Source organism: Pteropus alecto, unplaced genomic scaffold (assembly GCF_000325575.1).
Source record: "Pteropus alecto unplaced genomic scaffold, ASM32557v1 scaffold57, whole genome shotgun sequence".
In the NCBI taxonomy this organism is placed as follows: domain Eukaryota; kingdom Metazoa; phylum Chordata; class Mammalia; order Chiroptera; family Pteropodidae; genus Pteropus; species Pteropus alecto.
In genome coordinates, this window is record NW_006442508.1 from 3,591,920 (window position 1) to 3,607,639 (window position 15,720).

At 31.6% G+C, this 15,720-nt stretch overlaps 1 pseudogene; it reads left to right on the top strand.

The window, feature by feature from the left end:
* Positions 1–14,956: 14,956 nt before the first annotated feature.
* On the top strand, positions 14,957–15,062 carry LOC112471590 (annotated as a pseudogene).
* The last annotated feature ends 658 nt before the right edge of the window (positions 15,063–15,720 follow it).

Genomic DNA, 15,720 nt, shown 5'->3' on the forward strand with positions numbered 1-15,720 from the left:
TTACATAATGGTTAAAGTCTAAAAAACAAACAAAAAAATTTAAAAGAAGACAACAGCTACTGCAACTTAGACTAAATGTATAGGATAAGTAAGAATAATTTGAGACAACAAAAACAAAAAAGGGGAAGAAATAAAGATTCAAATCTGCAAAAAGGAATAGCAATAAGGTGCATGCAGAAGAAAATTATCTACTGTAAATATAAAATTTACCTTTATATAAGCTTAATGGCACCCACACACCAAATATTATGAACTGTAACACATAAAACACCACCAAATTAAAATAACACACAGAAACAACAAAACAAAGAAACAATGGAGAAACGGAGCTACTGAAAAACAAAAGATAAAATGACTATAGGAAAACTTCATATTTCAATAATCACCTTAAATGTATATGGACTGAACTCACCAATAAAAAGGCATAGAGTAGCAGATTGGATCAAAAAACAAAACTCAACCATATGCTGCCTCCAGGAGACACATCTCAGCTCCAAAACCAAATATAGACTCAAAGGGAAAGGGTGGAAAATGATATTTCAAGTAAATGGCATTCAGAGGAAAGTGAGAGTAGCAATACTAATATCAGACGGAATAGACTTCAAAATAATAAAAAAAAAAGCAAAGAAAGATACTGAGGGACACTTCATAAAGGGAATCATACATCAAGAAGACATAACACTTATTAATATCTATGCTCCCAATCAGGGAGATCCAAAATATGTAAAGCAATTATAACAGGACTAAAGGGAGAAACAGACCAAACAGTACATAGTAGTTTAACTAAATATTCCACTGTAAGATATGGACAGATCAACTAAACAGAAAATCAATAAGGAAATAACATCCTTAAATGACACATTAGACCAACTGGACACAATGAACATTTATAGAGCCTTTTAGCCTAAAATAGCAGCTTGTACATTCTCTTTAGTGCACATGGAACATTGTCAAGAATAGACCATATGTTGGGACACAAAACTAGCCTCAACAAATTTAAAAAGATTGTAATTGTACTACGCATATTCTCTAACTGTAACGCTTTGAAACTGGAGATCAATTGTTAAAAGAAAGTGGGAAGAATCACAAATACATGAAGATTAAGAAACATGCTACTGAACACTTACTGGGTCAGAGAAGAAATAAAAGGAGAGATCAAGAGATACATAGAAACAAACGAGAATGAAAGTACAACATACCAAAACACAGCAAAAGTGGTAATAAGAGGAAATAATTAAAACATTTGATAAATCTGTTCATATCATTACAGGTCTATCTCAAGAAACAAGAAAGATCTCAAATAAACAACCTAACACTACATCTTGAAAAACTAGAAGAACAAATGAAGCCCAAAGTCAGAAGGAATAAAATAATAAAAATTAGAACAGAACAAAAAGACAATAGAAAAAATTAATGCAACAAAAAGCTGGTCCTTTGAGATCAATAAAATTGATAAATCTCTGTGTAGACTCACTAAGGAAAAAAGAGAAAGGACACAAATAAACAGAGAAGTTACAACAGATACCACAGAAATGCAAAGGATCATACAAGAATACTATGAAAAATAATAAAACATCAAATTTAATTACTTAGAAGAAATAGACACGTTTTTAGAAAGATACAACCTTCCTAAATTGAATCATGAAGAACTGGGAAATCTAAATAGACTGATAAGCAGTATGGAAATCAAAACAATCATCAAAAACCTACCAAAAAAGTAAAAGTCCAGGACCTGATGGCTTTCCCAGTGAATTCTACCAAACATTCAAGAAGAGTTAAGACTTATTCTTCTCAAAATGTTCCAAAAAATGAAGAAGAGGCAATTCTTCTTAACTCACTTTATGAGTCAACATTAACCTTATACTAAAACACAGTAAAGATAACACAAAAAAGAAAACTCTAGATCAATATCTCAGGAACACAGATGCAAAAATCCTAAATAAAATACTAGCAAATCGAATATAACGCATTAGATTAAATACCATGATCAAGTGGCTTCATTCATCTCAGAGCCACATGGATGGTTTAAGATACACAAATCAATGAATGTGATGCACTACATAAGCAAAATAAAGAATAAAAACCAAATGATCATATCAATAGATGCAGAAAAAGCATTTGACAATATACTATTCCCATTTATGATGAAAACATTTGATAAAATGAATATAGAGGGAAAGTGCCTTAACATAAATGCCATATACAACAAACCCTTAGCTAATGTCATACTTAATGGTGGAACAAGACAAGGCTGTTCGTTATCACCACTATTATTCAATACGGTATTGGAAGTCATAGCTGGGGCAATCAGGCAAGAGAAAAAAATAAAAGGCATCTAAATAGGGGATGAAATTGTCACTTTTTTCAGATGACAAGATTCTTTATATAGAAAACCCTAAAAACTCCACTAAAAAAAATTATTTAAAATAATAAGCAAATACAATAAAGTTTCAGGATGCAAAATCAGTGTACAAAAATCCACAATGTTCCCATACTCTAACAATGAAATTTCAGAAAAAGAAATGAAAAAAATTTCTTTTGCAATTGCAACAAAAAAAATAAAATACCTAAGAATAAACTTAATGAAGCATATGAAGGACCTATATACTGAAAACTATAAGACATTATTAAAAGAAATTGAAAAATCGCAAAGAAATGGAAAGATATTCTGTGCTCATGGATTGAAAGAATCAACATAGTTAAAATGACCTTATTACCTAAAGCATTATACATATTTAATGTAATTCCCATCAAAATCCCAATGACACTTTTTAAAGAAACAGAACAAAAAATATTATCAGATTTGTACAGAAGCACAAAAGACTCTGAATAGCCAAAGCAATGCTGAGAAAAAAAGCAACGCTGGAGGTGTCACACTGCCTAACTTCAAATTATACTATAAAAGGACAATAATCAAAACAGCATGGTATTGGCAGAAAAAGTAGACACACAGTCCAATGGAACAGATTTGAGAGCTCAGAAGTAAACCCCTGTATTTATGGGCAAATAATTTTCAACGAAGGAGCCCAAAATATATAATAAAGAAAGGAAAGCCTCTTCAATAAATGGTGCTTGGAAAACTGGAAAGCCACCTGCAAAAGAATGAAACTAGACTGTTGTCTATCACCACACACCACAATTAACTCAAATTAGATCAAAGACCTGAATAAAAGACCTGAAACAGTACATTGCATTGAAGAAAACGTAGTTACTAAACTCATGGACTTTGGACTTAGAGAGGATTTTATTAATTTGACCTCAAAGGCAAAGGAAGTAAAAGCAAAAATAAATGAATGGGACCATATCAAACTAAAAAGCTTCTGCAGAACCAAAGAAACCATCCATGAGACAAAAAGGCAACCATCCGAATAGAAGAATATATGTGCAAAAATCGCCTCTGATAAGGGGCTAATGTCCAAAATATACAAAGATATCATACAACTCAACATTAAAAAACAACATATAATCCAATTAAAAAAATAGGCAGAGAACCTGAACAGACACTTCTCTCAAGAAGACATACAAATGGCCAAAAGACCTATGAAAAACTGTTCAACTTCACTAGCTATTAGGAAAATGCAAATGAAAACCACAATGAGATACCATATCATACCTATTAGAGTGGATATCATCAACAAGAAAAGTAACAAAAAGTGTTGGAGAGGTTGCGGCAAGAAAGGACTCTTCATACACTGCTTGTAAGAATGTAAATTGGTACAGCCACTATGGAAAATAGTATTGTTCAAAAATGAGTTGCTCAAAATGACTAAGAATTAAAGTATCATATGGCCCAGTAATTCCTCTTCTGGGCATTTACCCAAAAGATTTGAAAACATGTATCCATAAAGATATATGTGCCCCGATAGTCATAGCAGGTACTTATAATATTTACAGTGGTCAGGACTTGGTCACGACATGGAAGCAATAGATGATTGGATAAAGAAGCTGTGGTACATATATACAATGGAATATTACTCAACTATAAAAAAGATGAAATCTGCCATTTGTGACAACATGGATATACCCTGAGATAAATATGCTAAGCAAAATAAGTAAGACCAAAAAAGTTGAAAACCATATGATTTAGCTCATATGTGGGATTTAAAACTGAAAGCGACAAAAAGCATGACTTATGGACACGGACAGTGGATTAGTGGTTACCAGAGGGAAGGAGGGAAGTAGAGAGGTAGATAGGAGTAAAAGGGGTCAAATATTAGGTGACAGAGGAAATCTAACTTTGGATAGTGAACACACAATGCAATATACATATGACACACTTAAAACTTATATGACTTTTTTAATTAATGTCACCCCAATAATTTTTAATAAAAAATAATAAAATAAGTTAAAATAAAAATAATTCCAAAATTGCAAGGGTAATTCAAAGACACCATCAAAATATTCACAAAAGATTGAAAATGGACTAATTTGGAACCAAAGAAAACCAAGTCTTGTTTTAATGTACAATTAATTCTTTTCTAGTCTCTATTACATATTGATTAAAATGAAGTATCACAGACTGTCTTTGCTGGTTATCAAAGCTGTGTGACAGAAGACTTGTATCTATAACTAGAAGACTGCCAAATGAAACCTCAGAGTCTTTTCACTAACAAAGTAATATATGAATAAAAGAAAATGCAACTGTCTTAAATCTGATAGATCACATAACATAATAGTATACAAAAATTTTTAAGTTGTGAAATGTAATAACAGTTCCATTTGTTCTATGTGTAACCATCATAACATCTATATGAGGGTAAAAACTAAGAGCAAAGGTATATCATTGAGTCTATTTGTGTCACACACACAAACATACAAACCACACGCCAGGCAGATAGTGCTTGGCATATTGTGACATTAGAAAAGTGTTTCCTACTACAATTTAAAACCAGAATTCTACAAAAATAATGAACAATTGTTCCTGTGTGAGTTTTCCAAATTAAATATTTGATTAAACTCTTTACTTCTCCCTAAAGATTTAGCACCCACCAAGAAAACATATATCATAAAATGCTTACGCAACATTCTAAAAAGATCTTTTATGTGATTCATTCTTATATTCGAAAATGCATATACCCTGGGGAATGAAGATAAATGAAAGATGTTAATTATTGTTGATGCTGATAAAAAATAATTGCTAGCAGAAATACAAGTTTCTTTTTACCCAGAGATAATATTACTAAATCTTCTCAATAATTATAAGGTTGAAAGAAATCTATTGTTGTCCATCTAGTCTATGCAGTGTCTTCAGGCATAGGGTTCCCTATAATATCCTGCATTGACAAAATTGAAAAGGATCATTATTGAGACCTGAGTTATTCAGAGGAACTTTGTTAGCAACATGAGTGGTCTAGTTAAATGCTGCACAGAAACAACATAGAGTTTCATAAATTAAAAAGGTCCTTAACTGGCATTTAAGAAAGCATTTTGTTGTTGCTTAAGTACATAAAGGCATAAATCTGCAATGAATAATTACTAGCTCTAACAATGTTAGGTACCAATCCTCTGCTAACCTTTATAAAAGATTCATGTATAATATTAATAAGAAGATAACCATGACCCAATTAATTCTCTTATACAAGGCTTGTGTATAGCAGACAAAGATCAATTTCTAAATGCCAGAAAACATTGCTCAGTGGTGATAAAACAATAGATGAAACTATCTCTTATTTCTTCATGACCTTCTATTTAGCAAAATGACTACGATTTTAACGAAAGTATAAGCAATGTTAGTGGTTTAAATGGAAGGTTATTTATTTCTAAAAGATTGAAGTGAACTGTGAAACCATCACAGTCTACACTTGGAACTCGGCAGCTTAGGTATTGTTTGATGACCTGTAAGACAGGAGAATTATGATTGGGAAGAACACAGGTGATTTTCTTAAGCTTCTAGGAGCATGGTGTGACCTGTTCTTTATTCACCTGGCTTCAGTGAACACGAGCATTCAGAAATTAATTTATTGGCTTAATAAAGTTTTTACAACATAGTGTACAACCATTTGACATCAACCTTGGCTTTTAATGAAAAGAAAAGCCCAAGGAGAAAAACGTGATAAAGGGCTAGTTAAATTAGGATGTAGTTTTTCCTCTTATTCTTAGTCCCTAGGGTAAAGCTCAAGTGTATATCTAAAAATATTGTGTTTATATTTGTAAAGACCTCATTTTGATGAGAGTCATTCATTTTTGCTCATTTTGAGTAAGAATAAGAAGGTACTTTATAATAGCAGCTTATCGGAATGGCTTTTGGATATTAAACCTTCCTCAGTATCAACTGGAAGTTTAGGTATTTGACTTTGCAGAGAAATGCAAAAATACTCAACTTGCTGCATGCCACCTGGGGAGTGGAACCTCATTAGGAAGATATGTGTTTACAGAAGGAAACATAACCAGGTTAAATCAAGTTCTGGTACTTTTGAAAATGCCAAGCCAAGTGAATGGTTATAGTAGAAGGTCAAATTTTTCTATGTTTAGCCATTCTGGTTTGTGTTAATAAGAAGTGTTCTGTAAATATACATTCTAAATTGCAACCAAATTAAATATTCATTTGTAACATTTGCTCTAAAACATTGATTTCTTAATGAGTATAAAATGAATAGGTTTTATTTTTAGTGCACACAGAATGCGTTGTAAAAGGAACTAACTAAAAATAGCATAAGTAAAATTTGAACTTTATAATATCCAGAAGCCTATTTATGAATATGAAGGTTCCCTGATATTGTCAATATCCCCCTAAAATACACACTTATAGAAATTAGGAACTCTTTCATTTACTCTATAAATATGAAGTGTAATAGGGTGTTTCACTAGGTTTGCTAGATTTGCCCTGTCAAACCTTCAGTGTAATTGAAATAGATATGTTCTAATCATGGTGCCTGCATTATCCACAACTACATTAAGGAAAAATTCCATCTTCTCATTCCTGCCATTCTATGAAATATTTCCACAGCTAGCCACCATAATTATTCTAGAGAAAAACATAAATAAGTTGATGCCTCTTCTTTGCTCAAACGCTCCAATGGGTTTCCATCTAAAAATAGCAAGAATCAAAGACCTTTCCATGGCCCAAAAGCCTAGCTACCTTTCAGATCTCATTATTTTATAATTTTCCTGCCATTCTCTGTTATTTATGACACCAGCATCCTTGGCTGATCCTCAAACTTTCCAAGTATGCTCACCTCACATAGTACCTAAAATACCATTCCCTCAGATAGTTGTATGACCTCCTTCATCCCATCTTGAATGCCTCTTTTCAAATGTCACTTTATCAAAGAATTCTTCTTATTACCTTAACAATAGTGGCAACTCTATCACTTCACATACCTGTATTCTGCTTTATTCTTTACTTTTTCAGAGGACCTGTAACTCAGAGCCTAAGACAATGACTAGTACACAGTAGAAACTTAATAAGTAGCACTGGACAAATAACCGAATAAATAGACACAAACTCAGCTTAAAATACCCATTTTTGGCATTTTTTCCCACTAACCCTTTTCTCTGTGACCATCATTGATTAGACTACAAGCTATCTAATTCAAAGATGGCTTATCTATAAGACAGAGTCCTGTAATAAGACATAGCACACACCCCTCAAACAGACTGATTGTATTCTTTCTAGTTTTTGAAATCGACCTAGCAAATATCAAAGTAATAAGAAAATTAGTATTAAGGAATGAAGCTGGAGAGATGCTTTGAGTGGATTGGAGTACAATGTGGACTATGTGGGATCATAGAGAGTCGATGTTGTAAAGAAGCAGAAATCGTAAGCAGACCTTAACATAAGCTGAAATGCCGTGAATATATATCATGAATGAAAGATAGACATATAGGTATCTTGTTTTATCATATAGAAATGCTTCCATTTCTAGTGTGTTTTCAGTTCTATATGCAATACAAACAAAAATTTTGGTACCCATAAACAATGCAATCAATATTCATTTTTTGTTCTGCTTGACTAAATGAAATATTCTCTTTCTAAATACAATGAAAAAGAAAAAAACATTTTTTTCAAAATTACTACTACTAATAATTATAAATACCAAATAAAGCCTTATTAGAAAATTCATATGGAATAATCCACTACTTATTCAAATGTGTTCTTCAGAACTTCTGTAGAGTCAGAACTTTGTGATGTGAGGGTCAAAATATAGTTCAATTCCATAAAGTGGGAAAATAAAAAAAGAACAATTTAGATGTCTTCAATGTATTCACTCCAAACCCTGTCACAGACAGGAAATAAAATGAAGAAATTTTACCCATGAGTAACAAAATTAAATGAAAATCATTCTAAAAATAACTGAGTTGCCCTTATCTTTTCATAGCTAAGATTGTTATCCATTCATTCAGGATTCATTCACTCTGATGAAAGTGAAGAAAATGTAAAACCTTAATTGAACTGAGGTTTGGAAAAATTTGCAGTGCCTCAAAGTACTTAATTACAAAATAAATATATTTACTAATTCTAAGTAATTTGATAAATAATTTAACAGTACTAGAATAGGAGTTGTGTACAGAAGTTGGTTAAACAGGAGAGAATACTAAAGTAAAGTCAAAGAAAGAACAGCAGTATTACAAAAACCTTGACAGAGAGAGAGAGAGAGAGAGAGAGAGAGAGAGAGAGAGAGCAAGAGCTCCAAATAAATGCCAAGTTAAAAAGTTAAATTATAGGGAATCTGCAAAAAGCTTTCTCTAACCATTGCAATATGATATGAATTTCTCCCACCATTGCTTGCCCACTATCCATGATAGTTGCTGGCATATTGACTTTGATAAAATTACCCACTGTTACTAAATTTAAGTTAATTTTAATATGATGCTTTTTGGAGTTCCTAAAATAATCTCATTTCTATATAATATAATTATTTTTCCTCTTCCACTATTTATTATTCCTGATTTTATTTTCTGACATATCACTGACCAGATCAAAATTTCTAAAAAATACTACAGATGCTCCTCTACTTAATAGGGTTATGTTCAATAAACTCATCTTAAGTTGAAGAGACAGTAAGTTGAAAATGTGAAAATCTATTTAATACTACACTGTAGAGTACCAGCTGTTTACCCTTATGATCACGTGGCTGACTGGGAGCTTGGCTCTCCGCCACACCCCAGAATCACAAAACAGTATCTTACCATATATCTCTAGCCTGGGAAAAGATCAAAATACAAAAATCAAAGTATGGATTTTACTGAATGCATATTCCCAAATGCATATTGCATATTACTGAATATACCACTGTAAAATTTTAAAAAGTGGTACATATAAATGATGAAGTAGAAATAAAAGTTTAAAAAATTTGACTTAAAATATTTTATTAAAAAAGAATTATTCTCTATAACTATTAAATTCCATTTTAAAATGAGATGAGTCATTTAAGTATTAGTTTAGACATATACTAAATTGATACGATTTTTTTTTAACTTAGTAACTAATATATTTCATTAAATTACCTTCACTTGCATTCTTGGACCAAATCTTTTTCAGGTAATATTGAATTATGTTTAATTGTAGTTGTTAGTATTTCTGTTTAGATTATTTTTGTTATGTACAAGTGTGAAATTCACACAGAGTTTTTTATTTTAATTAAATTATCACCAAGTTTGGGATTAAATGACACTAACTTCATACGATGAATTTTCTAATTTCACATTGTTTTTGTGACCTAGAACAGATAATACAACTTGATAATTGTATTTCGCTTGAAAGATTTCTCCAGTGAATATGTAGACTTTGTGGCTTTTAATATATTTTCATATATTTTAAATTTTTTCCATGATTTATTGTCTACTACTTTTTATAATTCTGTTTTATCAATTTGGCAGTAATTTTTTTTAAGAAAACAATCATTCTCAATTAATGTCTATGATTGTAGTATTTGTTATCAATTTTTATATCCTTTTATTTTAATTTATATGACTCCTTTTCTCAATTTTTTTCCCAGAACCAGTTCTCAGATTTACCAATTCCTATATTTTATAATGTTTTATAAATCAGATGAAGTTTTTAGTAATTGATATAGGTGGACAATGCTCTCAAATTTCTTTAAGCTGAGGATTCATCTCTTCAAAATTAAATCATTCTGCACTTTCAGGTGCCAACTAATGCTGAGAGACAGTATAACATAGTAATAAACTGTATGGATTCTAGAGCCAAACATTTTAGGTATGAATCTCAGCTCTACCACTTACCAATTGTGTGATGTTGAGCAAATTATTATACTCTATGTGCTTCAGCTACCTCACCTGCAAGATCGGGATAATATTAGGATTTCCTTTGTGGGGTGATGTTGAAGATTAAATACATTGTTTCACACAAAGCATTTAGAGGACTCTGGTACAGAGTGAGTACTCAATAATATAAACAATTGTACTGGTTTTTGTTCTACTTGATGTCATAACAAAGGTACAAGTAAACATGATGTGTAAAGAGGTTATTAATCTAAAATTCTTCTGCTGCCAGTATCATCTGCAGGCAAGAAAAATATTCAGGAATCAAGCCTGAAAGAATAAACTCTTCTAGCTGTTTGTTTTAATATCTAGGCTTATGATGCATCATCATATCTCTGAGCAATAAGTAAGTCAGTGACTAGTCATTATTTCTCCACATATGCATACCGATATCTTGACAACAAAATGAAAATACCCGAAACCAAAGAGTATATGTAAATATCAACACGATTAAATGGAAATAATATAAAACCTTATAAACCATCACCATGAGCTAAAAAGTGACCTATATAAACAATCGTTTGTTGAAAATGAGCAGAGCATTAAGCAAATATAATAGAATCAAATGCCTTTAGAATCAGCCATAAGGTATAGAGTTTACTGGATGTAACTAAATGCGTATTTCTCTGGTAACCCTGCAATAAGATCTTCTAAAATGAAGCAGATGAAGTCTAGATGCTAAGTAGAATTCCATCTTTTTTTTTTTTTTAATGATCTGAAAGTAGTTATTTAGTGCCATAAGTGCTTTCAGGTTTTGATGATGATATGTCTACAGACTACATAAAACCAGGGAAATCTTTTTCATTGCAGGGCCAGATGGTAACAAGAACTTGATACTTCTAAGATGTGATTCTGGGGATTACCCAGGGCAATAGTAATCAATAATCTGATTTCCATCTTTTAATCTCTTAGACGTCCCATATTTTACTTGCAAATGTTCTGTTTTATTTACTTTCCAAATATAATTTGTACTTCAAAGATGTTTACAGCTTCATTTAACATGTGACTTACTTTCTTAAAAACCAAATTTATTTATTTAAAGTAGTTTCAAGTATACAGTACATTGATTAGACATCTATAATGTTCATAAAACGATCCCCCCAATTGCTCCCTCCCTCCTCTGGCCCTCCACTTAGCCATCATATTAATGCTAACTGCATTCTCTCTTCCATGCTCCCCCATGCCCAACTATCAACTACTAACTTGTACTTTTTTAACCCTTCACCCCATTCTCCCAGCCTCCCAAACCCCTCCCCTCTGTCTGAACATGTGACTTACTTTTTTAAAGGGTAAACTGAATAAAGTGAACCCAATGGGCTAATAGAGATTTGAAAATTGGCTGAAAATATGCTTTAGTGAAATAACATTGCCTAAGAGGTAGAAATATAAGTATGGAAATATGTAACCAAGAGGGAGATTTTGAAAAACATATTCACAAAAATACATAAAATATGACTTAATAATGCTTTTATATTGACATTTTATCAACAACTTAATTTTAAAAGTGATCAACAAAAAGAGGTCATTTAAAAAGTGTTTCTCTCTTTGACAATTTTTATGAAAGGAGAATCTGCTGACTAAAGTTTCTGTGTGATTAATCTGCCAGTCCTCAGTGGAACATGAAATTTATGATGTACAGAAATTGTCAGACTTAAATACTTATATTGTTTGCCTTCTGAATAAACTATTACTATTGATTTTTACTATTCTGTGCTGTTTTTTCAGTGTTTTTAGCTATGGCCATTGCTGTATCTCTTACCCTCTGAAAAAACATAAATCCACTCTAAAGAAAATTTTAACAGTGGCTGTAATTTTTCTATAAATGGCTTTATGAATAGAAGTTGTCCTGCATCTCCTCAGTCTCCTCTCCAACATTCCTTTCCATCCCTGATTCCTCTGTAAGTAGGAGAGTTAGTAAATGACTTAAATTCTTGGCGATGGGGAGATATCCTCAAATGCATGTTAGCATACATAAAGGCAGTGATGAAATTTTGCTGAATCACTTCAAAAATAGTTGATACAAGAAGTCGGAAAATATAAATTTTTATATACAGATACAGAGCTGATAAAGAAAAACAAAAAGTTTAAAGTATGTGTCTGAAAACACATTTTTTCTTTGTAGTAGATTTTGTCTCTATTAAAAGGGAAAGGCAGCCCTATCAATGAACTACTTGCAAATTCCATGATATATATGTTACCTTCTAAAGAGGATTAGGACATAATCCCTATCTTCAAGGAGGTTTTAGTTAATTGAAGCAGCAAATAAATCAATAAAAATGATAATGATAATTTAAAATCTATGTAGATATCAAACACTATCTTTATAACCCTTCCTGAAAGTCTCCAAATGATCCAGATAGGCAATTTTTTCATCTGCAAAAATGCATCTTTCTTTGATCCAGTTATAGATTTTACTTCAAAACCACTTTCTTTTAACTTCTAACTTTCCCAAATTCTGGGGGGGAAAAAAACGAGTAATAATAGTTATAGTTCTAATGAACTAAGATCTTACTATACCCTGGTTTATAGGTGCTGTGTGATCATTTTTTACCTACTCTTCAGGAAACAAAACAAAACAATACTTTAAAAACATTATAAATTTGGAACAGAGTACTAAGATCCTTATTCTGGGAACCAAGTAATTTTTAACCCAGATCTATATAGTTCTAGTACATCTTCTATAAGCAGATACCATACTGCCTTGAGTAAAACATTTTAGCTAAAAATGATTACTTCTCAGCATATATTCCCCTATCTCTAAATTTTCTGTTCTTGTAAATGGAAAGAGACTGGTTTATATCCAAGACATCTTTGAATTCTGAGAACTATAGTTGATATGGCTTCAATAAGGAAGGCACGTTGTAATTTTTCCTTTGTCTCCTCTTCAATAATCAAAATTTGCACTTCATAGTTCGAATTTTGATTAATCTATATTCCCTTAGGTATAATATGCATTATGTTTTTAAAATGTGAATGCTTTCTTTTGCATCCTGACAGTTGAGATTGTAAAAAATGTACGGGTGCACTTGGAAGGGAGTCAATCCTAGCTAATCAAGTCAATAAATAATATACAACTCACATAATGGATGTTTGCTTCATCCATTAGCTGTTATTGTCTATTTCCTTCATTGCATATTTTGGAAATAAATATGAAAACAGAACTCAGTCCTAATGAAAAAAAATAATGTGAAGGATCATTTTTAAACAGCTTTAGAAAAATACTTAAAAAATATTCTTTGGCACATATTTCTAAATTTTGCAAAGTTCCAGAGACAAAACTGTTTGCTCCTTATACCCACAAGAGGGACTACTTTAATACACAATATGGGATAGGAAAGATTACTTTAAAAAGTAATGATGAAAATTAGGTAATTTGCAATTGTAATTTAATACTTATAGCATTATATTGCTGAAAGAGCAGTGTGGAAGAGCCATATATAATGTAATTGACAAGTAGCACATATTTTCAAAGAAAAATGACATCATAGAATAGCTCTACAAGCCTGATAATAAAAGGCTTAAGAAGGAATCACAAAAATTTTAAAACATTGTGTCCTCAGAAGCCTCTTCTATTGTGTAAAAGTGAGCATCATGCTTGCAAAAAGGAAATAATACATATCTAACATCTGAAAGGATTCTATAAGAATTGACTTTTTGTTTTTATTCATAAATTTATAAACTATTCAAGTTGTAATCTTAGAAGATGAGATTGAGTTATCAGCCAATCAACCTATTTTTCTTCTATTCTTCCTTTTCTGGTACATTTTAGCCATTTAATCCAAACACTGGAGTTGGAAACTACAGAATCATCTGGATATCTGACTTTTCATCTCCCACTAGACATGATCAACCTTTTCTCCCTCTCATACCTTAGACACACCTGTTATATAGTATGCTAGCACTCCCATGGACAGTTCCAAAATTTTAAAGCTGTCAAAATAGAAAAAAAGTTGGATGCACATTATGTACAATGTACAATTTTACTAGCTTCTTGAACAGTTTTTTCTAACAAACTCACCAAACGCGCACACACACACACACACACACACACACACACACACGTTGAGAACCGCTAATCTGTTACTAAGTATTATCATTTCTACTTTCTTCTCATGTATCCCATTTGTTTCCCTCTTCTAACCCTCATTATTACTTTACCCTGGGCATTCTTCATCTCTCTCAATAACATAATAATTGTTGCTAGAATAGCTCCTCTGCCTAAAGCCTCCTCTCCCTCTCTTCTTCTTTCTACCTATCTTTCAAAAATTCAAATCTAATCAAGTCACTCCCATTTTTAAAAGTTTTATTGATTCCCTGGTAGTTTTTTTTTTTTTTTTTACTAAACTCCTTATGCTTTCATAGCACTGATTTAAATGTTTAAAAAATAGCATATAAAGTAAGTTTTCCTCAGGCAACTGTCTCTTATGCTTTTTCAGTTGTCCTGTAAAAAGTGATTTATTTTCTATCAATTAATATGTAAAATGACAGAGAAACCTATTCATTTATAGATATTACAAAAAAGTACCCTCAGGGAAATGATGTGATGCTCTAAAGTGATAAAAACATTAGAAATATGTCATGGTATAAAATATTTATTAAGAACTTTAGCAATAGAATGGGGAACAACAAGAATCAGAATCAGAGGTCAGCATATTGACAGGTGAAGTACTTAATGCTAATATTTTATACTTTTATATATTTTAAATTATAATAATTTTTATTGCTTCAATGGGTCTACGGCCATGCCACCCTGAACAAGCCTGATCCCGTCTGATCTCAGAAGCTAAGCAGGGTCAGACCTGGTTAGTACTTGGATGGGAGACCAGGTGTTGTAGGTGTAAAAATAAAACATAAGGGATTGTAAGCTGACAAGTTCCTTGCAATCTATGAGGTCAACCAAGGGTTGCTCATATAAAAAATAAAAAAAATAAAAAAAAATAATGCTCCAATGGACTGAAACCTCCTTGAAGATAAGAACCATGTTGATTTTCTTTGGAAGAGAACACTGTATAATGGGAAAAGCATACTATATGCCACCAGGTAAATCTGATTTTTAATACAAAGTCAGTTATTCATTAAATTCAAGAGACTTTGCAAGTTACTTAATTATCTGAGCTAGTTTTATCCTTCTTAGAGTGGAGATATTAATAGCTCAAAGAGTTGTGTGAATATTAAATAAAATAAAGCATATCAAGTTCCTAGCACAGGGACTGCCCTTAATGAATAAATGGATAATCAATAAATGGTAGTTTGTTTGTTTGTTTGTTTGTTTGTATTTAGTAAATAATTATATGTTTGGATTTTTTCTCAATAACATTTTTGCTTATTAAAATATTTGCCATTTAGCACATTCTCAAAGGATTTAGGAGAGAAAGAAAATATTCAATGTGATTTTGAAAAGGCACAAAGAGGATAAAAAGGGATAAAACACAAAAAGTCTGAATAATTAACCATAATAGCCTGTGTACAAAAATGAGAAACTTATAGGCAAAACCT